The sequence below is a fragment of the Ursus arctos genome, unplaced genomic scaffold (genome assembly GCF_023065955.2).
Source record: "Ursus arctos isolate Adak ecotype North America unplaced genomic scaffold, UrsArc2.0 scaffold_16, whole genome shotgun sequence".
Lineage (NCBI taxonomy): Eukaryota > Metazoa > Chordata > Mammalia > Carnivora > Ursidae > Ursus > Ursus arctos.
In genome coordinates, this window is record NW_026622830.1 from 25,507,920 (window position 1) to 25,534,432 (window position 26,513).

Sequence of the window (26,513 nt, forward strand, 5' to 3'; positions counted from 1 at the left end):
TGTGTGACGCTGATAAGCAGAGCTGATTGCAATCAATGATCTCCGGCTGCCAAGAAATCTGCTCTAAAAGCCCCACCCTGGAAGGTCTGGGTGAAAGCCCAGCATGAAGTCACCAAGGAAGAAGAAAATACCACTCAACTCCACGCTCAGTCTTCCAGGCAGGGCTGGAAGAGCCTTAGAAGGCTGTCCCAGGTCCTTATTTTGTGTATACAGAAACAGGTCCGGAGAGGTCCAGTTATTTGCCCCAGGTCACACAGCAAGTGGCAGAATTGCTACTAAAATTCTTGCCCCAACCCCCCAGACCCTACCTCCTTTTCACACCAGAATTTCCTGTGACGGCATACCTTGACCAAGAAATCTTTCTAAGACTCTGGGGAGATCAGGAGATGTTCAAAGGAAAATAATGTGCCCACGGGGCAGAGAGGGAAAACTGAGGCACCACAAAACTGAATCCTTCGCAGTCAGTCAGCAGGGTGGTACGGGACTTGGGCTGCCCTCTTCTCACCCGTACAGATGTTATCACCACCACCAAGAAACAGTGGAGGGCCGAATGACTCAGTACAAGCTCACAGTTCCCACCCGCGTCAGCTGTTTTGGCCTCGAGTGTTGGACTGCTAAGAAGTGTGAGAGGTGGCTTATCTTATAAATTGGATATCTGTTTACTGACTACTGGTCAAGTGGTTGACATCCAGGTTCAGTTAGAATAGCTCAAGGGTTTTTCCCCTGATTTCCTCAAACATTCTTTGAAGTCACTTTTTCATCAGCATTTGACATTGGTTACCCACAAACAGAAGAGAACGGCTCTTGACAAGACAGCAGGGATATACTGCCCCCCCCCCAAAGATGAATGAACTCAGTGGTAGAAGGAGCAATGGACTCAGACTTAGCAGATCTGGGAAGTTATTTTACTTTTGTGTGCCTCTACTTTCCTCTTCTGGAAAGTGGGATTCATAACAGTACCCATGTTCGGGGTTGCCGTGAGGACTACATGAGACAACCTGTGTCAAGTACTTATGCCAGCGCTTGGCTCAATAAACATTAGCTATTCCTATTACTTTTATTATCATTATCATGGGCAAGGCCTAGTTTTGCCACATATTACCAAATGAGTGCACCTGAAGTTTCCACTTGTGCAGGACACACCCGGGGGTCTTGGTGAAATGCAGCCTGGTGTATCTGCTTGAGGCCCAGATTTCTAACAAGCTTCCAGGGGACATGGGTACTTCTGTCACACAAACACACTCAGCAGCAAGGATCTACCTGTGAACTGGGGATAGTACATATGCCACGCCATCTCCACCGACCGGCATTGGTAAGTAAGAATGCACAGGAAAGAGCATTCTAAACTGCTCTACAAGTGGAGGTGGTGGGATTATCAGTCTTACTGTTTCCAGCATGGAACTTACAACATTGTAAAGCCGAAATTTACAAGGGCAATTATTAGTATATTTGAAAAAAAGGCTTGAATTCTCTTGCTCAGAAGAGATACTCCATTCAAGGATCCTCTAGGAATTCTGGCAGAACACAACAGCTTTTCAAAGGATCCCCAAATCAAAAGCTCTGAAACTTTAGAAATGTCATTTGATGGCCAAGGAAAGAACCACTTTGGCAGGGAAACTGTGGCCATGTGAAGCACTGACAGTGAGCTTCACTACAGATTCCATTCTCTCTCCCAGAGCTGGCCAGCCTCCTTCTAGCCTTCATCAGCCAAGATCTCGAGTCAGGACAGCGACGCCAACAGCATGAGACAGATGGCCACTGCCCTGGCAAAGCCCACGCCTGCCACTCCACAAACTGGCCGAGAGCCAGAGTGCAAGAAAAGCAGGGCTTGCGGATGTCCGAAGTGGGGGCTTCAATGAGACACATCTGGCTGTCCTCCTGCAGCATAAGCTGGGATCGCTTCCCCAAGGACTATAAGGTATGATGTTTATACCTTCTGCCCCTCCAACAGGTTCAGAGCGAGCCATTGCTCATTCCTCCTCACAGGGCACCTTACCACAAAGTTCTTCCATCCTTTGAGAGGCAGATGGCACCACCAACATCTACCTAACTGCTCAGGCCAAAAACCCAGGAGTCATCCTTGATTCCTTCAGCTCTTCTCCCAACCACCATCCTGCCGGTTCTGCCTCCAAAACACATCGCCAATCCAGCCTCTTGTACCCATGTCCACTGCTACCCCGCTAGCAGGGCACGCACCATCACCTCCTTACGGGCCTCCTAACCACCCTTCTGGCTGCCATGCTTACCCCCCTTAAAATTCATTGGCTACACAGAGGCCAAAGTGATTTAAAAAAACAAAAAACCGGGGCGCCTGGGTGGCTTAGTCAGTTAGGCGTCTGCCATAGGCTCAGGTCATGATCTCAGGGTCTGGGGATAGAGTTGCTTCCAGCTCCCTGCTGAGCGGGGAGTCTGCTTCTCCCTCTGCCCCTACCCCCTGCTCGTGTTCTCTCTCTCTCTCTCTCTCTCTCTCAAATAAATAAAAATCTTAAAAATAGACTATTGTCACTCCCCTTCTTAAAGCCTTCAATGGCTTCCCACGTTTGTTTTTTTTTAAAGACTTTATTTATTTATTTGACAAAGAGAGAGGCAGCGAGAGAGGGAACACAAGCAGGGGGAGTGGGAGAGGGAGAAGCAGGCTTCCCGCTGAGCAGGGAGCCCGATGCGGGGCTCAATCCTGGAACGCTGGGATCATGACCTGAGCCGAAGGCAGATGCTTAACGACTGAGCCACCCAGACGCCCCCTACATTTTAAAAATCAAATCAATCACTTACTCTAGCCGATAAGCCCTGTATAATCTGAGGCTTCACCCCTGCTCGTCGACCCACCTCTCCATTCTCCTCCTTTCACCTCCAACTCACCTGCTCCAGCCACTCTGAGCCTTCTTTCAGTTCCCAGAACTCACCAAGATTGTTCCCTCAGAGCCTTTACCCTTGCTGTTCCTTCTGCCACATTTCTAAATGGGTGGCCCCTTCTGGCAGCAAATCTCAGCAAAAATGTCACCACCTTAGGGACGCCTGGGTGGTTCAGTCAGTTAAGTGTCTGACTCTTGATTTTGGCTCAGGTCATGATCTCAGGATCCTGGGATCAAGCCCCATGTCTGGCTCTGCGCTCAGTGGGGAGTCGGCTTGGAATTCTCTCTCTCCCTCTCCCTCTGCCCCTCCCCACTGTGTGCACGTGCAGCACTCTCTCTTTCTCTAAATTAAATAAATAAAAATCTTAAAAAAAAAAAAAGTCACCACCTTAGAGAGAGGCCTTCTGACCGTCCAATCAAAGTAGCAGTGCCCCAATCCCCATAAGAAGTTACTCTTTCTGACATCACTGTTTTAGTGTTTTCACAGTCCTTACTTCTGTCTACATTACCTGTTCATTTATTGGTTTATTTCTCCATTGCTGCCACTGGAATGTAAACTGCATGAAAGCAAGGACCTCATCTACCTCTGAACCATCGTATCTCCAGGCTGGAACAGGGTCTGACACACATGAGGTGCTCAGCAAATGTGGCATGAGAAAACCTGAGGCAGCATAGGGCAAGAGCCCTGAACTTGGAGCTGGAAGACCCAATTCCCAGGTGAAACGGGCCACTTGCTAGCAGCATGGCTTCTCTTACCTCACGTCCCTCGACTGCAAAATGGGGATCTTAAATCTGCACCTTACCTTCCTTATAGGGCCAGTAATAATACCAAATGAGTGAAGGCACCCTTAAACACTTTTGCAAACCACTAGGCACCATACAGAGAGTGCTGGATTATTAACCACATAAGGGAAGGCTCTTTCTCAGGGACCCACACATCAGTTGTCAAAATGAAGCTTCTAAACCAGGCACCCAACAGAAGCCTAGGGACACAAAAGAAGACATGTGGACCATCAGCTTCACTCTGCAGTAGGGGTAAACACAAGATAGGAATTCATTTTAAAAAGTCAAATCATTTCCAAAGCCAGTAATACGCAAACTAAGTTGGGAGGCCCTTGATGTATATGGCATGGGGACTGATTTCCACATCTTCTGTTGTGCTTGGCACAGAGGGATTTAGTACACATTTACTGAATTGGGAGTTGGGCTACCAAACCTGATCCCACCATCAGCTCTCATCTTTCTTCACAATCCGTTCTGGCATGGGGTGGCAGGTTCCCGGAGCCACCCTGTCATAATACTAACATTGATGTCATACTGTGACAGCTACTATTTCAAGCTTGCAAGGACCTTCTGAGGTTGACACACGTGGTGCTGTGAGCACATACTTTAATTTATTCACTCACCAACCATAAATAGAATATAAAGTTTGGCATAGGTGCTATGTTAAGCCCGAATAATAATGGCTAACATTTATCAAACATGCCAGGTACTTTACATGTATTAGGCTCAAATGAATCCTCACAACAGCCAGACATGGTAGTTGCTATTATTATCCCCATTTTACAGACGAGGAAGCTGCAGCACGGAGGTGAAGTCAGTTGCTCGGTGGCACGCAGCTTCGAGGCGGTAGAGCCAAGCTTTGAACCCAGACAGCCAGACTCCATGCTTTTAAAACACTAGCGTGCAATCAGAATTGCACAACAGCACTGACAGGGCCTTCAGATGTCATCTTCTTTCATTTTAAAGAGGAGGCCAGTGAGGGACAGAAAAGCCCCCTTTTGAATATGCCAGCTCTTTTTTGAGGTCCACCCTTTGGATGGTATCTATTTAAATGAAGCTTTATAGAAGATCTTATTTCCCTGCCACTGGAAAAAAAAAAAAGCCTCTAGTCACAGCAGTTAGAAGAACAAAAGAATACCCGGTGGCTTTGTAACAGCTATTAATAGTTGAGAAAGCAGAGACATCAGGGTACAGGGGAGAAAATATGGGATTTACCTGGCAAGGTGTCCAGCTCCACCACTTTACAGACATAAGATTCTTAGGCAAGTCATTCCCCTTTCTGAGCCTCAGACTCCTCGTCTGTGAAATGGGGATAATATCACCACCTACCTGGCTAACACTACGTGAAGATGAAGTGAGATAATGTACCTGAAAAGTGCTTCTAAATCATATACTTGCAAATAGCGAGTAAGCTTTAAGCACTTTTCAACAGACATAAGAATAGTCATTCCCTTTTGCTCTGGAAGGGTCAACAAAGCCCACCATAACTTCAGTCACCTACAAGAACTTGACCTCAGGGTTTCCACAACCAGGGCTACCTGTGCAGGTCCACATCACATCCCCTGCCCAGAGAAAAGTAGAACGGAGAAGGAAAACTGGGGGCGGTGGGATGTCAACATCGAAGGAATACACAAATGAGCCGGTGCTCTGCACACCTGAATCCCACGTCTCAAAGTGTCTCCTGAAGCCTCGCCCCAACCCACCCCCAACATGCCTCATAATAGCTTGTTGGACACTTACCATGTGCCAAGCTACCTGACATACCCGGTTTCATTGGCTTCCCGCAGTGGTTCATTAACTCATTTTACAGATAAAGAAAAGGCGGCTCAGAGATTAACTTGCCCAAGACAAGGCCAAACAATTACTAAATGGAGATGCACAGTCTCCGACTCAGACACTCAACTTGAAACTGGACTCTTGGTCCCCATGGCAGGTGCCCTAAGAATCCTCCCTCTCCTCATTTAGGGCACTTTCAAACGTACACACCTCATCATCTTAACCACTCTGAGCAGCAAGTGTTAGGAGATCCCTGAACAGTCAACTGAAGCCTGACAGGGGAAGAGACTTGCCCAAGGTCACACAGTGTGCCAGGGGCAGCGGCGAGGTTCGGACCCCAGGCTCTCCCTTCCCTTCCTCTCTCCAGAGCTGGATCCCTGACCACCGCCGCAGACCCCTCCGGATGGACCCCGACCCCTCGCGGCCGGGTCTGAGGGTCGGGCCGCACCTCCGCCCAAAGGAGGAGGGGCGAGGCCGCCCGGACCGCTGGAGGATGCCCGGGAGGCAGGGCAGAGGATGCTCCCGCTCGCCTAGCAGCAGAGCCAGGGGAGGCGCCGGCGCGGGCCTGCGGGCAGATAGCGGGCGGCGGGCAGGATGGGCCTGCCCCGCGGGAGCCCGGGCCCCTCCCCGACTCACCTGCGGCGCGAGCCGACAGCGGGCGGCGGCGGCGGCGGCGGCGGGGGCGGTGGCAAGCCCCGGTCTCAGCCATTCCCCGCTGCCCCGGATGGGGAGAGACGGCGGCCGCTCACTTCCTTAGCAACCCGGCTCAGCGACCCACTTCCTTAGCAACCTGTGTCAATTTCAATAACTTTATTGGAACAGGAGCGGAGAACAGGGAAGCCCGCGGAGCGAAGCCAGGCCGCTCACCTACGGGCGCTTCGTAGGTGCCCAACGCGCTTCGGTCCTTTCACCCACCGAAGAGGTGTGAGGCGAGCGCGTCGTGGCCCGTCTCCATCTGCCGGGCTTTCGTGCCTCAATTTCCCCGTCTGTAAAATGGAACTCACCGCCTTGGTCGCGCCACGCGATTTCAGCCGCCGTTTGACCTTTCCTAAAGCGCTTTCACATCCATTATCTGACTTAAGTCCTGAACTGCTACTGAGACTGCGCCCATTTAGGGTCACTCAGTCACTGGAGCCAAAAAAAATTTAGGAATGATTCCTGTCTCTTCCCTCTCCTTCACCCCCTCATCCGCTCAGTCACCATATCTCTTCATCTACCTCTCAACTATTCCTCCCTTCTCTCCACCTTTCTCCGTCTTCGGTGCCACAATAACAGGCCAGGCCGGTCTCCCCTCACCTCTAGATTGCCTGAAATATGTGCTTCTACTCATGTCCAGCCCTGCCCTGCCAAGCCATTTTTCCCTAAGGCCGCCAGAGTGATCACTTAAAAGGTAAAATAAAGCATGTCATGGTCCTGGCTTAACATCCTTTGATGGAATCTCACTGCTCTTAGCATCAAATCCAAAGCGCCTTATGGCTTACTACAAAATTGCTATAAGTCTGTCCAGCCACGTTGGTCTGAAAGGCCAGTCTAATCCCCCCATAAGAATCCATATGCTGGGAGCCTGGGGTGGCTCAGTCCATTAAGACTTGATCTCAGCTCAAATCTTCATCTCAGGCGCATGAGTTCAAGACCCATGTTCAGCTCCATGCTGGGTGTGGAGCCTACTTAAAAAAAATAAAATAAAATCCATATGCCATTCCGGACCAAACAGAAAGCTCCCAGAGAGCAGAGTCTCTGTTTACCGCTATAGCTGCCATGCCTAAAACCGTACCTAGTCTACAGTAGGTGTTCAGTAAGTATGTGTGGAGTATTACATGAATGGATACCTGAGACACTCTTCCTTACCCCACACCCTACTTTTGCCTATTCTAGCAGATATTGCTACTTGCTCCCCAGAACTTTTTTCCTTGCTCCTGAACACACAACTAGACTATACTTCACAGCCTTCCTTGCAGTTAAGACCAACTTCTGGCCAATTGAGTATGATATGTGCACTCTCAGGCCTAGCCCATAAGAACTTCCCATACACTTGCTCACACTTTCTCCACTTTAAAGTGAAGGACTCCATTGCATATCTGAAACTAACATAACATTGTATGTTAACTCACTGGAATTAAAAACTTAAAAAAAAAAAAAAAGCAAAGGACTCCAAGACCTAAGGAGATCAGTGAGACACCCCTTAAAGGACAGCTGGCCAGGAAGCCAGCCAACCTCCATCATTTAAGATGGACAAGAAAATAAACGTTTGTTGGATTCAGTGATTGAGACGTGGAGGCTTTTTGTCATAGTAGTTAGCTGATCCCAACTAAGATACCTAATTCTGAATCATCCTTTGGGTCCCAGTTTACTTCCTTTCTCCTGTTAACCTACCCTAGTATCCTTCCCACTATTATTCAATATAGTTAGGTCAGTAAATCATGTTTACCCTATAATGACTACAAATACTATTTTTTAGGGCGCCTGGGTGGCTCAGATGGTTAAGTGTCTGCCTTCGGCTCCAGTCATGATCTCAGATCCTGGGATGAAGCCCTGCATCAGGCTCCCTGCTCAGCAGGGAGTCTGCTTCTCCCTGTCCCTCTGCTTCTCCCCCCCGCCATCATGCTCTCTCTCTCTCAGAAATAAATAAAATCTTAAAAAAGAAAAATACTTTTTTCTACTGAATCAAATAATGTGTTTATTTTCATTTCTTCCATATCTTTTGGTATTTTCTGAGGTTAATAATTGCCTTGATTTTTTTTCTTTTTCATTAGTTTTCTTTGTAGCTATTGTTAATTTTTTTGATATAGGGTCAATAAATCAGGCAAATGCTTAGCCATGAGTTTTCCAGATGCTTAGACACAACAAATAGTCCATGAGTTTTGTTTTGTTTTTTCTCTTGAAGACCTCAGCTCCAGTCTGGACTGGTGCTCTCCAAACCTAATACACAACTGTCATACTTGCTCTTTCTTATATCTTTCTCCTGGATTGGATTCCCTGTTCCCTGGACCCAGTATCTTCCAGATTATGGATTTATTCATTTCTGTGTAGCACATTTTTCAGTAGATTCCTGAGAAAGGGTGCATGGAAGCAAATATGTTTAGTCCTTGTATGTCCAAATATGTCTTCATACTGTTATCACACTTGATTAATAGTTTAGCAGGGTATAGAAATCTAGGTTGAAAATTAATTTCTCTTGGACTTTTCAAGGCATTACACTACTTTCTGTTGGTATCTACATTTAAGATCTCTAACACTGTTCTGAATCCTGATCCTTTGTATATGACTAATTCTTTTTTTAATCTTGGGAAGTTTTTAGGCTGTTCTCTTTATCTATAATGTTATGATATTTGATGATGACTCCCCTCAGTGAGTGTGTGTCCTCGTTGTATTAGCTGAGTCCTTTCAATCTGGAGACTTGTATCTCTTTGTTCTGTTCTTGTATTATTTCTTTGATAATTTTCGCCTATCTATTTTTTCCCTCTCTGTTCTCTCTTTCTGGAACTTCTCTTAGTCAAAAGTTGTACCTCATGGAATAAGCTCTTAATTTTCTCATTGTTTTTCTCTTATTTTCCCTCTGTTTTGATTTTTTTTTTTTTTGTTCTATTCTCTGGGAGATTTCCTCAACGTTAGCATCCATCCTCTCTATGGAAGGATTCTGGACTCACCTTTCCATCATCAATATTCCCTTCTGCAGACTCTAGGTCATAACTTCCTCCCTCTGTTAAGTCAGTTACTACTTGCCCTCTGTCTATGTCTGCCAAAACCTTGCTGAAATTTCTGAACCACTAATGTCTCCCTCCTGTACCATTAGCATCATGGGATGATACATTTTTTTAATTCCTTATTGTCATATAAGTGGAGTTCATATAAATGTCATCAATCCACCATATTTAACTGGGTGTCTTTATTGCTTCATAATTTCAAAAAAAAAAAAAAAACAAAACCAAAAACAGGTGGATGAAAGGGGATGAACAGATATTTCCAAGAAAAAGAATAGAAAACATGGCTTTTAAACATACAAAAACATGCTTCTGCTCACTCATATTAAAGGAAATGAAAATTTAAACAATCATAAGATTTTTTTCACATAATTGAAAAGAAAAAGAACCTTTGATAAAGCACTGTTGATGTGCTGATGAGAGTCTCGTGTCGATTGTGTTCTCAGCAAGCTGTATAACACTGTGTGAAGGAACAGGATTAGTAGTGGTAATAGTAGTACGAAAGTGTAGAGTGACCAACTCATCCTGGTTTGCACAGGACTTCCGTTGTGTTAGCACCAAAAGTCTTATGTCCCAAGAAATGCCTCAGTCTGGGCAAACGGGGGTGGTTAGTTACTCTAGTGCTGTGAGATAAAATTTTTCTGATATATTACTATTATGGTCCATTTCCTTTTCACAGTGTGACACCTTTTCCATCCAACCTGGTCTGGGAGGCATTTATTGCTCAGGGAAGAGTGGTTTCAGAAGAAAAATACGGAAAGGACTTTCTCAGTCCCCAAGTTCCTAGAGAAGAGACTCAAAATGAAAGAAGTCTTGACAAGTCAGAGCAGAGCTTCCAACCTCGTGTTTCCAGAGATTTCTATGTTAGGAAAGCAGGGGCGCCTGGGTGGCTCAGTCAGTTAAGCATCTCCCTTCGGCTCAGGAAATTATCTTAGGGTCCTGGAATGGAGCCCCATATTGGACTCCCTGCTCAGCAGGGAGCCTGCTTTCCCCTCTCCCTCTGTCTGCCTACTCCCTCTGCTTGTACTCTCTCTCTCTCTTTCTCTCTCTCTCTGATAAATAAATAAAATCTTAAAAAAAATAAGTTTGAGGAAAGTAATGGTAAAATGCAACAAAGGGAATGAGGCCAATGGGGTGGGGACAAAGGGTCTTGCTATAGAAAGATCACGTGGGCCAGAAAAGCGACCCCTCCCTGCCAGATGGAGCAAACTCCAGCCTAGAAATGATCTGATCTAATTCCAGTGAGCACTACTCATCATAAGCAATAGACACTAATTCTGACTGAAGGCAGCAGAAATGGGATTCATTAAAAGGGTAATGGGAAGTTCAAAAAGTCATCAGGAATTTTCTAGAAGTGACCAGGAATGAGGGAGGCCAGGTCACGTGGGAGCATGTACTACAGACTGATGAGGACACTGGATGCCCAGCTTTCACCACAGACATCTGGCCATGGGCACTGTCTCAATACCACTCTCACCCACCCTCCCCATAAGGATTTTCCACAGTCCCAGCTTCTTTGTAACCCAAGCTCTGATTGTTTGAGCTTTGATCACATATCTATCTCTTACCTGTAGTAGAAGCTGTAAAAGCAAACATTTGAACTTTTGGGCTTCTATGGTGGCAGGAAGACTCTGTCTTCATTTACAAAATTAGAATACCCAAACTCTGGAAAGAGTTCTGTTGCTAGGCAGGAGAAAAATAGCTCATTATAACCAGACATTCTCTTGCCAAGGAGCTCCATCAGTCCTCCCTCTCATTGTCACTCAGTGAGGACACCTCTCTCCAGTGGCAAGCGTGACACCCAGTGACCACCCAGCCAGAACAAAGCCCACTGTGCCATGAAATTTTGCTCAGTCTTCATCTGTCATATCGTATGTCACATCCCATTTTAACGGCTGGAGGCATCCCAAATGCTCTGTGACAGAGGAGGGCACTGGACAGTTAGGGGCTTGGGGGCAGGAGGAGAGTGAAGAAAGGGATCTGCGGGTACCTAGCCTCGGTCGGACTAGATGGAGCCAGCTTGCATTCTCCTACCATACCAGGAGAAAGGTAAATCAGACACCCGTGGACAGTTTTATTATGAGCTCAACCAGAGAAAATAACTTTTGATGGACTCCACAGGGAGTTGACAAATGACAAGTGGCCTGGCTCCTCTTGCAAGGGGAAAATCACCAAATTTCCTTTCTTCTCTCTGACATTCAAGGACAGCGCTGTCCAGAAAGTATTTCTACAGTGTTGGAGATGTTCTATGTCTGCGGTGTCTAACATGGTAGCCACCAGCCACATGTGGCTATTGAGCCCTTGACATGTGGCTGGTGCTCCCGAGGAACTGAATCGTATTTACTCGATTTGAATTAATTTAAGTTTAAACGGGCAGTGCAGCTCTGGGCTGTGAAAAATGACAAGCCTGGACTGTGGGGTGCAAGAGGTGGAACTGGGATTCAAACCTAAGACCATCTGGACCAGATGAGCTGAGTGACCCAGTGCAAGTCACATTAACTCTCTGGGACTCCGTTTCCTCATCTGCAAAATGGGGCTATTAATGCTACTGCTCAGGTTTATTGTGAGGATTGACTGAGGTATGGTGTGGGACAGTGCCTGGCACTTAGTTCATGCTCCGTAAATGGTGGATCTTTTTCCTTCCTTTTTTGGGTGAGGGCCATAGTGCCCTTCAGGGAAACAATTATTGCAAATGTAAGGAGTCCTATAAGAGAGTCATCTCTTACAGGGGAGTAAGACACAGAACATTTCCATCATTGTGGAAAGATCTTTTGGACAGCGAGGCTCTTGAACGTCAGAGAGAAGAAAGGAAATTTACTGATTTTCCCCTGAGTAAGAGAGTAATGTAAGAGAGTTTGATCTTTTTGGAAATTTAATACCATTTGGGAAAGGGGCTGAAAGGGGATCATATAAAAAGACTGCAAAAGCGAGTGAAATAAGTCAGACAGAAAAAGATAAATACCCTATGATCTCACTACATGTGGAAACCAAAAATCAAAATAAAAACCAAACAAAACAACAACAAATATCTGAGCTTGTGGATACAGAGAACAGACTGGTAGTTGCCTTAGGTGGTGAGTGGAGGGTGGGCCACATGGGTGAAGGGGGTCAAGACGTACGAACTTCCAGTTACAGAATGAGTAAGTCCTGGGTAGGTAATGAACAGGTAGTGACTATAGTTAATGATTTTTAAATTCCATATTTCAAAGTGACTAAAAGAGTGTATCTTGAAAGTTCTCATTGCAAGAAAAAAATGTTTTAACTGTGTATGGTGACGGATGCTAACTGGATTATCGTGGTGATCATTTTGCAACATAAACAAATACCAAATCATTATGTTGTACACCTGAAACTAATATAATATTATGTCAGTTATCTCTCAATTAAAAAAAAAAAAAGACTATAAAGGGAATGATTTATTAGAACGCAAGGAGGTGGCATCCCAGAGCCCCTTTCAGGAAGAAACAAGATATCAGGCTTGGACCAAGGCCAAGCACCTGAGACAACCTGGATGGTTCTTGCCTGGCTGAGTGCCCAGGTTCAGCGTGGAGGAAACTCTGGGACCTGAGGGAGGCTCTACCAGCTGAACAGCAAGCCGATGCCTTCTAAATTCACATCTTTGATGTTTTCTGAAGAAAACCAGATGCGAGCTGGCTGCTAATTGCTTCCTCCTCAGGCACTTAACTGGCTGTATGACCTTGGGCAAGTTAGTTCACCTTTCTGGATCTCATTTCCCTATTTGCCCCCTGGAGGGCCGCTGTGAGAACTTACCCAGAGAATGCGCAATCATGGGAGATGAAGAAAAACAACGAGAACTAACATCTCAGAGCCTGAAGGAGGGCATAGATGCCTGGTGACTGAACCAGGACCAGAATCAATGTCCCAGGACTGGGTTTCGGTCTTACTTATTTGTATCCTGTGGGAATAGTACAGTGCCTGGCACAGAGCAAGACACAACACACAATTAAAAAACATATATTATCGACATTTGTATTTCACATTAGCAGATTTTTAAAAGCATAATACTCAATGTTGGCAAGGATAGAGAGAGGATCACTTTTATCCCACTGCTGATGGGATGAAATTGGCACAAATTCTAAGGAAAATTAACATGATGACTAAGAACCACCTGAGTCAGCCCATTCCACTTCCGGGAATCGATTGTGAGAAAATAATGAGAGGTTCTCCTAAAGATTTAGGTACTGGTATGTTCATCCTGGCTTCATGTACAACGGGGAAATATTGGGTCCAAAATTAGGAGAATGAATAGATAAACTAAGATTTGTTAGGAAGAAAAAATATTAAATGATGTTTTTGAAGAGCCTCTAATAATATGGAGAAATGTTCATGAAAATATAGTAGGGGGAAAGGTATATATTTATATCCATTAGGAAAACTTTCAATTCTCCATGGTGGTCACTGAGAAAGAGTCTCTTATACAATCAGCAGAATGAAAAGGCAACTTACAGAAAATAATATTTGTAAATCATATCCAGTATATATGAAGAACTCCTACAATCAACAACAACAAAAAACTGGGGTTCCTGGGTGGCTCAGTCAGTTAAGCATCTGCCTTTGGCTCAGGTCATGATCTCAGGGTCCTGGGTTCAAGCCCTGCATTGGGCTCCCTGCTCAGTGGGGAGTCTGTTTCTCCCTCTGCCCCTGCCCCTCCCTGACTCATGCACACGCACTCTCTCTTCCTCTCTCTCTCACTCAAATAAAGAAATAAAATCTTTAAAAACAACAACAAAAAACTAACTTGATTAAAAAATAGGCAAAGGACTTAAATAGACATTTCTCTAAAGAAGATCTACAAACAGTGAATAAACATATGAAAAGAAGCTCAGTATCACTAATCATTAGGGGAAATGCAGATCCAAACCACAACGAGATCCTACCTCACACCTGTTAGGACGGCTATTTCCAGAAAACAGAAAATGCCGAGTGTTGGTCAGGACGTGCAGAAAGTGGAACACTCGTGCACTGTTTGTGGGGATGTACAATGGTGCAATGACTGTGGAAAACAGTATAGCGGTTCCTCAAAATACTAAAAATAGAGTTATCATATGATCCAGAAATTTGACTCCTGAATATATACCCAAAAGAACTGAAAGCAGGGTCCCAAAGATATATCTGTATACCCATGTTCATAGCAGCATTATTCACAATAGTTTAAAGGTGGACTCAATCCAAGTGTCCATTGGATGGATAAACAAAATGTGATATAAACATGCAATGGAATATTACTCAGCTTTAAAAGGGAAGGAAATCAGGGGCACGTGCCTGGCTCAGTCAGCAAAGCATGCGACTCTTGATCTCAGGGTTGTGAGTTCAAGCCCCAGGGTGGGCATAAAGCTTTCAAATAAGTAAGTAAATAAATACAATACAATACAATACAATACAATACAATACAATACAATACAATAAAAAGGAAAGAAATTCTGACACATCCTACAGCATGGATGAACCTTGAGGACATGATGCTAAAATGAGGCAAGCAAGACATAAGAAGGTAAGTACTGTATGATCCCAAGTACGGGAGGTACTTAAAGTAGTCAAAATACGGAGACAGGCCACAGGGTGGTGGTTGCCAAGGGCTGGGGGCCGGGAGTCATGAGGAGTTGCTGCTCACTGGGTAGATAAACTGTGGCACATCCTGACAATGGAATATATTTCCCCACTAAAAAGAAATGAGCTTTTAAGCCATGAAAAGACATGGAGGAAACTTACTACTAAGTGAAGAAGCCAAACTGAAAAGACTGTGTACTGTATGATTCCAACTGTATGACATTCTGGAAAAGGCAGAAGTATGGAGACGGTAAAAAGATCCGTGGTTGCCAGGAGTTGGGTACAGGAAGGGATGAAAAGGCACAGCGCAGAGGATTTTTAGGGCAGTGAAGCTTCTCGGCATGATACCATAAGGACGGATGTGTCCCAATGCATAGAGTGTCCAATACCAAGAGTCAACCTTACTGTAAACTTCTATAGTCTCTGGGTGACGATGATGTGTCAATGGAGGTTCATGAATCGTAACAAAGGTACAGCTCTGGTGGGGGATGTTGATAATACGGGAGGCCACGCATGTGGGGAGAGACAAAGAGTATGTGGGGAAACTCTGTACCTTCCCCTCAGTTTTGCTCTAAACGTAAAACTGCTCTAAAAGAGTAAAGTCTCTTAAAGAAAGAACCTAGGTAGGCGTCGTGATCTTACTGCAATCTGTCAGTAGCAATTGCACCATCCCGGTGCTGGCGATCACAGTTCCTGGGGTGGCCACCATCCAGAGGGTCATGAGGATCCATCAGGACACGATTGCTTCCCTTTCCTTCCCCTAAGCAGCAAGGTCACCTCTGCTGCTGCTCACAACCAGACCCAGTCCCTGCATCAAGCTGGCATCTGACCCAGGATAGCCAAACACCCGTCAGGAAATGTTCACTTAAACAACTGTGGGCAGGAGTAAGTGTAGGAATAACAAGGCACCTGAAGGTGGCTAAGATGTGGAGTGAGCACTGAGCTAAGACTCTGGAAGCACAGGGAGTCTTGGCTATACCAGTTCTGTGTGGCCTTGGGCAGGTCGCTTTCCCTCTCTGAGCTTCAGTTTCTTCATCCACGAACTGGACGTGACTCCTGCCGGATGACCTCACAGAATTCCTACAGGAGAGTTGATAACGAAGTGCTCTGGTAAAATGCTTCATTACTTCATGGCCAGATGGGAGAAGCATGGTGATTATTCTAAAGGGCAACTAAAGGTTCCGCGTGAGGACTGGGGAGCGCGGCGTAAGGGAGAATCTGCAGGTGTGGAGCCGGGCAGATCTGGGTGTGGATCTCAGCTCCGCCACTGATGCTGTGCGGTCTTGGACAAGACACCCAATCTCGGGGCGCCTGGGTGGCACAGCGGTTAAGCGTCTGCCTTCGGCTCAGGGCGTGATCCCAGCGTTATGGGATCGAGCCCCACATCAGGCTCCTCCGCTATGAGCCTGCTTCTTGCTCTCCCACTCCCCCTGCTTGTGTTCCCTCTCTCGCTGGCTGTCTCTCTGTCAAATAAATAAATAAAATCTTAAAAAAAAAAAAAAAGACACCCAATCTCTCACAGCCAGCAAGTGTGTGAGGCCCAAGGAACACAGTGTGGCATCAAAGTTTATGAGCTGAAGAGTCAGACCTGGACTCAAGACCCCTCTGCCATTTATCAGCTATGTGTGATCTTTCGGCTCTTCCCGAAGGGCGTCGGAAGGAAAGAAATTCAAAGACATATTTTTGACCAGTAGGAAAGTGGGATCAGGGATGAAATAAGAGCAGATGGGATGGGAAGACAGGTAATCTACAGATACAAGGTGGTGGCCTATGGTAAGGAGACAAAGTGGAAGGCCACTGGGAGAGCTGAGAGTCCCAGAAGAGACATTTATGAAGCACTTACAATGAGTCAAGAACGTCAATCCTTACGATTCCCTAGTACGAAGGTACTAGTACATCGGCGCTCTACAGATGGGCAAACTGGCCAAGGGGGCATAGTTACCAGCTGAGCCTGGAGCCCACAGTCCCCCGACGCACACAGCCAGGTGGCCCGTGCAGGCCCTTCGCTCTCTCACGTCCTCTGCAGGTAATAGGTGTGTCTCTAGGGCAGCAAGATTTAAAAAAACATTCTATTTCCCCCTTCCCCAGAGGCTCCCTGACTTGTGGATAGGAGACACAAATTCTACTCTGATTTGAGGGAAGGCCTGTGGAAGCACATTCAGTGGCTGGCAAACCATGATAATTCTCAGTTATCCCTGTCCCACCCCTGCAGACCTGCCCTACCCACACCTGCTGGATGGCTCCTCACCTCCGGGATGAACAGGCCGGAGGCTCTTCCTGCCGATGTGGACCCACCTTGCTGTTGGACGTGTTTCTCTTCTCTGTCTGACGGGGCTCCACCAGCTCACAGGCCTCTCTGTGCCTTTGTTCTAGGGTTCTTCCTGCCTGGAATGCCCTTTCCCGCAGACCCCTCACACACACACACACACACACACACACACACACACACACGGGCACCGCACATCTCTGTCCCTATCCATTCATCACCTCCACCTGGACATAGGAATATGCTGCACGTTCTAGCACCTAAGAAGAAAACGGGAACAATTAAACAATCAAAATAATTAAATTATAATTAAATTAAATTTAAACAGTTACATTAAAAATTTTTTTTAAGATTTTATTTATTTATGTGACAGAGAGACAGCCAGCGAGAGAGGGAACACAACAGGGGGAGTGGGAGAGGAAGAGCAGGCTCCCAGCGGAGGAGCCTGATGTGGGACTCGATCCCCGAACGCCGGGATCACGCCCTGAGCCGAAGGCAGATGCCCAACGACTGCGCTACCCAGGTGCCCCTAAACAGTTAAATTAAAATTAAAACAAAGTCCCCTAAACTTTAGAATGTACCTCAAAAACCCTTATTGAAGATCACCTTCATAGGCAGGCTTGGGTCAGTGGACGAGAGCCAGAGAGGCCCTCGCAGTGTGTTTATTTACTGCACTCATTTAGCACTGCGTATAAATATTTTTCTTTCTTTGGTTTGTTGCTCCTTCTTCCCTCCCTCTCTCTCTCTCTCTTTTCTTGTCTTTTTTCTTTTCTTATTTTTTTTCTTTCTTTCTTTCCTTCTCCCTCCCTCTCTTTCTTTTCTTTCTTTCTCTCTTTCTTTCTCCTTTTCTCTCTCTCTTTTTTCTTTCTTTCTTTCTTTCTTTCTTTCTTTCTTTCTTTCTTTCTTTCTTTCTTTCATTTACAGCACTGCATTTATTGGCTGCTTCCTATCTGCCAGGCACTGTGGTAAGCACTTTACAGTCTATCTTTCTTATCACCTATCTATCTCTTTAAGAGGAAGGACCTATTATTATCCCCACCTTACAGAGACAACTAACGCTAGAGTGATTACCAAATGAATAAGGGGCAGAGCCACAGTCAAAGTCTGTTCTAACCCAACTTGAAAGCCCGCTACTTTGGCCTTTTCTGGACTCACAAACTGGTGGATCACAGGCAGCATCTGCCTGCAGTTGGGTTTAATTTGGCCAACTCAACGTTTTATAAAGAATTAATTGCCAATATTTAAAAACCAGATTTCCCATATACATCGGGATATCCAGCTTCTCTTGAAATACCCAAGGACTTGGCCATACTGGACCTGGGTTTCCATGCGGCAATCATTAGCTAGAGGGAGTAACAGTTGCCCCAGATACAACCAATGTGTGTGTTCCACTTGGTCATATGCTCCCCAGCCCCCCACAGACCCACCTCATCCATTTATATTGCCTGTCTGGCTCCTGGAAGCATTTGAGTTTATGACTCCTGGGTTCACACCTTCTGGTAGCTGGGTTTGCCTTGGGATATTGTGAGCTCCCCATCACCAGAGGTGTGCAAACTGAGGCTAGCTGGCTACTCAGTAGGGAAAGGATTTTAAGAGCCAATTAGGGAATTGGGTCAAATAACGTATAGTCCCTTCTAGCCCTGCAGTGCCAAATATTTACTTAAGACTTTGAGACATATATTGTTAGGAACTAATTTCCCCTCCGGTCTCAACTTACTGTTTCAACTTTCCCTTCACCTTGGTTTCTGATCTATTTTTATATTTCGATCACATGATTATGCTGTATGAATTCTTATAAGCTTCCTCAAATCCTTTTTGGAACAAGGCATGGGGAACAGATAAATCTATAATAAATATTTACATAAAGGGTTTGGTTCCAGGAATAGAAAAGAAACAACAACAAAAAAGAATTGTAAGTGGTATAACCTGTATAGCTTGTAAGTTGTGTGAGTTGTAACTGCCAAGTTGTCTCAGTTTCTCTGAAATTCTCAAGCTCAAGGACATAAAGAGCAGAAGGACCTAAGAGTCTGGATGCTGCAGTTATGAGTTTGTGCTTAGGTATTCCCAGGAAAGGGAGCCTCAGGAAAGGCAGCCTCGAAGTTTTACTTCCCACTTTTTACCTGAAATAGAGTTTAAAATTATAAAACCGTGGGCAGAGCACCTGGGTGGCTCAGCTGGTTAAGGGCCTAGCTCTTGATTTTGGTTCAGGTCATGATCTCAGGGATGTAGAATCAAGCCCCACATCCTGCTCTGCACTCAGTGGGGAGTCTGCTTGGGCTTCTCTCCCTCTCCCTCTGCCCCTCTCCCTGCTCACATGCATGCACTCTCTCTCTCTCAAATAAATACACAAATCTTTAAAATTATAAAACTAACTGTGGCAGGGTTGTTGTTGTTTTTTCACTGCATATTTGTTGACACTCCTCCTATTGAGAGGGGGAATCTACGTCCTCTTTCCTCAGTTCTGAGTGGGCTCGTGGATGATTTAACCAGTAAAATATGGCAGAAGTTACACCATGTGACTTCTGAGACTGGGTCATAAGAGACACACAGCTTTGCCTGGTTCTCTTAGAATATCTTCTCTCCAGATGCTTCCTTCAAGGACATTTTTTTCTGGAGCACAGTTTCCATTCCATGAGGAATCTCAAGCCACACCGAGAGGGCATCTGTAGGTACTCTGAACAGTGACCCTATCTGAGTCCAGGTGCCACAAATGAAGTCACCTCCCACTGTCACAGTCTTCCAGCTTTGGAGCTGAAACAAACCAGTGCTGCCGTGCCTTATCCGAATCTCCAACTCCTAGGATCTGTGAGCAGAATACGAGGATCGTTGTTTTATATCACTAAGTTTGGGGTGGTTTGCTCTCCAGCAACAGAAAATTGGAATAGTAACCCAATGATCCAAACCATAAAGAAAAATATGTGTAAAAGTGGTTAAGTTCCATTTCATGACATTTCATGTCATGTCAATCCCCAGAGGTAACGCTGTTAGCAGTTTTAAGCGTATCCTCCCAGAACTTTTTCTATACATTTACATATGGATGTCTAAAAGAAATACATAGGTTTTGTGTTTCTTTTTTCTAAGATTATATAAAAAGGCAACTTGCTTTTTTCTCAATAACAAAGTCTCAGTGATCTCTTTAAATTTACAAAAGAACTTGAATTGGTAGTGATCCATTCACATGCTGTGGTAGCCAGTTTCCAAGGTCACCCTCAGTGACCTCCCCCACCCCACTATATACAAATCCTTGTATAGTCCCCTCCCATACTGAACTGCAATGGCTTGTATGACCAAAAGAATACGGCTGAAATGTCTGCTGTGTGCCACATCTAAGATTAGGTTCTAAAAGGCACTGCAGGAGGGTGCCTGGGTGGCTCAGTCGGTTAAGCGTCTGCCTTCAGCTCAGGTCATGATCCCAGGGTCCTGGGATCCAGTCCCACATCGGGATCCCTGCTCAGCGGGGTGTCTGCTTCTCCCTCTGCCTGCCGCTCCACCTGCTCTTGCTCTCTCTGTCTCTCAAATAAATAAATAACATCTGTAAAAAATAATAATAATAAAAATAAAAGGCACTGCAGCTTTGGCTTAGTCTCTTGCTCTCTCTCTTTTAGATCTTTTGTTCTGGAGAAAACAGAACTGCCATATCACAAGCAGCCCTGTGGAGAGGCCCACATGGGGAATAACTGAAGCCTCTTGCCAACAGCCACGTGGACGAGCCGCCTTGGACGTAGGCCCTCCAGCCCCAGACAAGCCTTCGCATGAGTGCAACCCTGGTCGACATCTTGGCTCAACCTCACGAAGGACCCTGAACCGGAACCACCCGGCAAAGCGGATCCCAGATTCCTGACTCTCAGAAACTGCATGAAGTAATAAATGTTCATCGTTTTAAGCTTCTGAATTTAGTCAATTACTGAATAATTTATTTACAACAATATATAACTATATGTGGGTCAAGTTTTTAAAAAATATAAAAAAGGATGTAGCAAAAGCTCTTTGTCACTCTGACCTCTAAACTCTCACCTGGTCCACCATCCTCTCCCCATACCCCTACTCAACTTAGAGTAAGCCCTTGGGAAATGTTAGATTTGTTATCTTGGGTACGGAGCAGGCACGCCCTTGGCCCCTCTCACAGATCACCTGACCTAAAAGAGGCTGCAGCAGTATGGCCTTCCCTTTCGGCAGCTGTAAAATCGTGCCCTTCTCTCTCCACAGGAACTGGGCCATTGGCCTTTTCAGCCTAGATGCCATTTTTCCCGCCAAGGCCTCAGACACCCACGTGCATCCCCACATCCTGTCTCAGGTCTGGGGGTGGGGGCTTCCTTTCTGTGCACACTGGTGGAAAACATTACCTGGCCTTTTTCTTCAACCCATAGACATGAGAAACCAACCACTCACCTCCCAACATGTAGTCCCAGCCCATTCTTCAGACTTCTCTCCCATGGTGCTCCCCCTTCAGTCCCCTGCCTCAGTCCTCCAGCCTTCACCCCAGACTTCCGATCTGCTCTGAAACCCCTCTAAGACATTGCTCATGCTAATCCTTCCACCCCGCATGCTCTACCCCCCACCCACCCTTCTGAAAACCACCGCCAATCTTTAAGACTCAAACCAGGGGTCATCTCTGTGACTCTTCCCCTATCAGTCCCACAGTTCTCTTTGCTTCCAATCTAGCCCTGTTGGTCCACAGTGTGTGTGACAGCCAGAAGGATTGATGTGATGAAACCTGGGGCCATGCTTCCAGGTCCAGTAAGATGGGTGAAGAGTCACCCCACCTCTGCTGCTGAAGGTAGCTCCAAATTCTGGACAGAAGGCACGGAGCAGTTAGGTCAGGCCTCAAAAAGTCAACAGCAGCAGGCAGACTGGACAACAAGTACCACCAATCTGGCAGTGAGTTTACACTTGTTTTTTCCTCTGGTATTCCCTGGGCTGTGTCAGTGCAGCCTTGAACCTAGAAGTGGGCAATGGCATGAGTGGAGGGAGCATCAGGAGATACCCTCTAGTTCTGGCTCCAGAAACAGAAATGGAGAATGCGGCTCCTAACCCTCAGAGAGAGTGAGGGAGATCCCCATTTCTTTTCCCCATTCTCTTTTATCCTAGCCCCCAGACCTCCCAGGTGGTGGAGGTCGTGGCGGGTGCCTACAGGAGAACCTTCTGCTCTAACTGAAGAAGCTATGGTCCCAAGATGGTGGGATGAGCCTATATTGCTTGGGCCCCAGATGTGGGTGCAGCTGTGGGAAATGCACATCAGAGTCTGGTAAATAAAGCCTCAGGGAACCACAGAGTCACAGGGAGTTGGCAAGGAGAGAGGAGTGTGGGAAAGTGACCCCACAAAGTTATTTATGGATTTCTGGGCTCACCCCCTAGGTGCGCATGAGGAGATCTAGCCTAGACGGCTCACCACGGACTTTGAGGAACTGAATCACGAGCTAGGCCAATGAGTGACACTCAGAAGGGGCAGATGCACGTGGCATCACACAGGGTTTGAAAAGAGGACTGACATTGGAACCACAACCCAGAGAAGGCAGGCAGAGTTTGCAGCTTGAAACCACTTTGCCAAGTACCAGCGAAGAAAAAAATATCAATATTCTCTACAGGATTTAGATGCGACCCAGAGCTCAGAGCTCATAACATAATATTAAAAATGTCCAGAGCAGATTACTTCCAGTATAAAGAAGCAGGAAAATTTCAGCTTGCTCGAGAAAAGACATCGAAAAGATGCCAACTCTGAGATGTTGGAATGATCTGAAAAAGCCCTTAAAGCAACTGCTGCACAAATCCTCCATGGGGAGAGCATGGGGAGTCAGTGCTCGGTGGGGATGGAGTTTCAGTTTGGGAAGAAGAAAAAGGGCTGGAGGCGGATGGTGGTGACAGTTACACAACAGTGTGAGTGCACTTATTGCCACTGAACTGTATACTTAACATTGATGAAAATGGTAAATGTTAGGAGGGGCCTGGCTCAGTCAGCAGAGCGTGCGACTCTTGATCTCAGGGCCATGAGTTCAAGCCCTGTGTTGGGCCTGGAGCCTACTTAAAAAACAAACAAACAAAAAACCTCCAAGAAATAAGGATGAAGACTCTGAGCTTTCTTCAGCTTTTTAGTACATAGAAGATATATACTAAAATTTCCATTTAGTATCTGTATATATACCAAATATGTATTTGAAATTGAAAAATACAATAACCAAAATTTAAAAGATCAATGGATGGGCTAAACAGCAGAACGGAGATGTCAGAGGAAAGAAAGAATCTACGAACTCCAAGCTAGTTCAGTAGAAATTACCCAATCTGAACAACGGAGGGAACAAAGGTTGGGAAAAAAAAAGAAATAAACAGGGTCTATGGGGCCTGTGGCACAATCTGCAAAGGTCTGACATAGCTATCGTCAGAGTAGCAGAAGGACGGGAGAATGAGTCCAGGGCACGAATGCTTCGAACAGCTCTAGTCACCACCCCTCCCAGTCTGGAAATGCCCCCTTCCGTGGGTAAATCAATAAACGAGTGTGGTACCTCCATTCAACGGAACACAGCTCAGCAATAAAAAGGGCGAACTCCTGACACCTGCTACACCTTAGATGAGTCTCAGTGGCATCATTCTGAGTGGAAGACGCCGTTTCACAAGGTGACATACTGTATGATTCCATGTATGTGACATTCTCCAAAAGACAAAACTACAGTGATAGATCAGCGGTTAACACAGGTTAAGGGTGGGGAGAGTGTGTCACTACGATGGGAAACACAAGGGTTTTTTGAGGGGTGCTGGAACGACTCTATTTCCTGTTTGTGGTGGTGGTTACGCAAATGTACATGTGTTAACATTCGTAGACCCATTTACCAAAAAAAAAAAAAAAAGAAGAGTGAATTTTACTCTATGTTAATTGAAATAAACAAAAAACTTGTGGCAGGGGCGTCTGGGTGGCTCAGTCCATTAAGTGTCTACCTTCAGCCCAGGTCATAATCTTAGGGTCCTGGGATCAAGACCTGCATGGGGCTCCCTGCTCAGCAGAGAGTCTGCTTCTCCCTCTCCCTCTGCCCCTCCCACTGCTCTCTCTCTCAAATAATAAATAAAATCTTAAAATAACAAACGAACTTGTGGTCATCAGGCTTCAAGATGGCCCACAATGATCCTCACCTCCTCATATGTCTGCCCTTGTGTGGACCTGTCACAATGAAGAGGGCTGGCTTGTGTGACCAATAAAAGTGGCAGAAGTGACAGGTATGATTTAAGAGGTCAGATCATAAAAACTATTGCAGCTTCTGTCTTGGTCTCTTGAAGCACTCACTCTGGGGGAAGCCAGCCAGTGTTGTGAGGACACCCAAACAATCCTGTGAAGACAAGCTGAGGCATCTCACCCACAAATTCCAGTGCCAGAAACATACCCTACTGATGTGTTTGCCCACATGGGAAACGGTGCCTGTTCACTGCAGCTTTGCTCACAAAGGCCAAAACATCAAACTTAAACATCTCAGAACAGGCTACATGCATGATAGTCCATTCACATTGTGGAATATTAGGAGGAGCGTAAGAAGAATGAAAAAGAGCTGCATATCTGATATTGAACAAATTCTAAGGGTGTTATGTGAAAAAGGCAAAAGCCAGACAGTATGATTTTGTGGGTCTTTCCTTTTCTTTTTTTTTTTTTTTTACAGGATATACACATGGCTGTATTTCTAGAGACAGCATGAAAAGTTTCTGGAAGGCGTACAGCGTTTGCCTCTGGGGAGCGTTCTGGGCTAGAGCAGACATTTATTTTTCACTCTACAGGTATATTCTTTCGTACTTTTTCAATGTTTTACCTTGAGCAGGAATTTACTTTCAATAAAATTTTTGAATAACTGACACAGCCAGGGCTCTGACTTTTGGCACTGCCCTCAAGGGCACCAGGGGGACCCCTTTACTCATAAAGGGCTCAGGTGGCCCCTCAGCGAACCCTGAAAAGCCCCTTTCTACCACCGCCTATTTGCTTGCCCTTGACAAACTGTGGTCCCCTATTTGTACCTCTGCTCGCATGGTTTCCTCCATCCAGAATTCCTTTTCCTCTTTCGTATGGGCACCTGTTGATAACACATCCATCATTCAACGCCACTCCAGCCTTCTCCATGAATCTTGCACGAGGTCAGAAGTCATCGCAGCTTCCCAGACCACTTTCTCTGCGTTTCATTCATTCAACCCATATGTGGTGGGCACTCTTCAAAGCCACGTACCAGGTCAGGTGCTGGTATAGGGAGATACATCAGGCATGGTCCCTGCTCTTGGGGAAGCTCCAGGCTAGCTGGGGAAACCAACAAACAAATGTCCTCAGATAAGTGACCTGAGAGGCAACCTAGCACAGGGGTTAAGGACACTGGCTCTTACCTCCTACTTCCAGCATTCAAGTCCTAGTTCTGCCACTCGTAAGCTGTGTGTCCTTGAGCTAGTTGCTTCACTTCTCTGTGCCTCGGTGCCTTTATCTGTAAAATGGAGATGACAGGAGGACCAACTTCACAGGGTTATTCAGTGAACTAGATGGTTTAGCTTATATAAAGTGTTTCAACACAGCCTGGCAAGTGGTAAACGATACATATTGGTTATTACTACAATTTCAAGGTGCTATGGCCGCTCAGGAGGGGAAAATTTCTTAATGTAAGATCTTGAAACACTAATGAGTATGATATAAGCAAAGAGAAAGCCTAGACAACAGTGTGGAGATGTGAAGGGCAAGTGGAGTATGAATGCACAGTAGAGTTTCTCTCTTACAGTAATTTCAGTACTTGCTCCCTACCTCTGACAGCCTCCTGGGTCTTGTTCTGAGGGTCTTCAGGGTCTAGCAGAGAGATGAGGCTGAGTGAGTTTCCCAGATTTCATCTTCATAATCCACACCATATCCTTTACTTAATATATTTCTCTAAATCAACTTGCTTTTTGTAAACTAAATACATTTCTTAGAAGGAAACTGTAAACCACATCTGTAAATGAAAAAACAAACGCAATACAAAGCATCTCCAACACAAATATAATGAAAGCAAAACAGTGTCGCTAAATTCAGGCTAACTAATGTCTGACTCTGAGGTCTGCTCTCTGTTACCAGGACAGATTATTAGCAAATGGTAGAGAAATTAATGACATGCTGGCATCGAACTGAGACTTTCTCTTTGGCATTGTTAGCAGGACTGAGAAAACAAAAAGATAATTCTTTTTGCTAGTGCCCTGTCCTCCTAAAACATCGTGCACATTGTTAGAAAGGGAAATACCCCCCTTCCAAGACAATCCATGTGAAATGGCTCGGTGTGTTGCCACGGGGGGGGGGGGGGGGATTTCAGAGAGGGATGGGGCATCCTCCCAGGCTCCTCCTCCGCCACCCCTGGGTGGGCCATTGTTCCCCACTTCTGCTGAGTCACTGTACTTGGGGAAGGAGGCGGTTTCTGGGGAATGCCTTTTGTCCCTCTCCATACTGCTGTTTACCTGGTTGGGCCTGGTGTCCTGAGCTGATGATCAATAAAGGATTAGACGAAAAAACAAACCAAACCTGCTTGTCCTTAAATAATGTTATTTCAGGGTAAACGCCTCAACCCTGAAATGAACCAGGTTTCAAGTAATAAT

At 45.7% G+C, this 26,513-nt stretch overlaps 1 protein-coding gene and 1 long non-coding RNA gene across 3 annotated transcripts in view; both read right to left on the bottom strand.

Moving 5' to 3' along the window:
* KIF3B (kinesin family member 3B) overlaps window positions 1-6,169 on the bottom strand; it is a 38,778-nt gene extending 32,609 nt beyond the window's left edge. Inside the window, exon 1 of the mRNA XM_026503262.4 lies at window positions 6,048-6,169. The gene's annotated coding sequence lies outside the window, so the exon portion shown is untranslated. The remainder of the gene's footprint in view (window positions 1-6,047) is intronic.
* Window positions 6,170-9,278: 3,109 nt separating this feature from the next.
* Window positions 9,279-25,838, bottom strand: LOC113258476 (uncharacterized). 2 transcript variants are annotated; one of them, XR_006409983.3, is made up of 4 exons: window positions 25,696-25,838; window positions 25,290-25,384; window positions 24,933-25,206; window positions 9,279-17,206 (listed from the first exon to the last, which is right to left on the bottom strand). It is a non-coding gene; the product is annotated as an uncharacterized LOC113258476 (long non-coding RNA). The 2 variants fall into 2 exon arrangements; XR_003317245.4 differs by lacking the exon at window positions 9,279-17,206 and having other exon boundaries at window positions 23,844-25,206; window positions 25,696-25,836.
* Window positions 25,839-26,513: the final 675 nt, after the last annotated feature.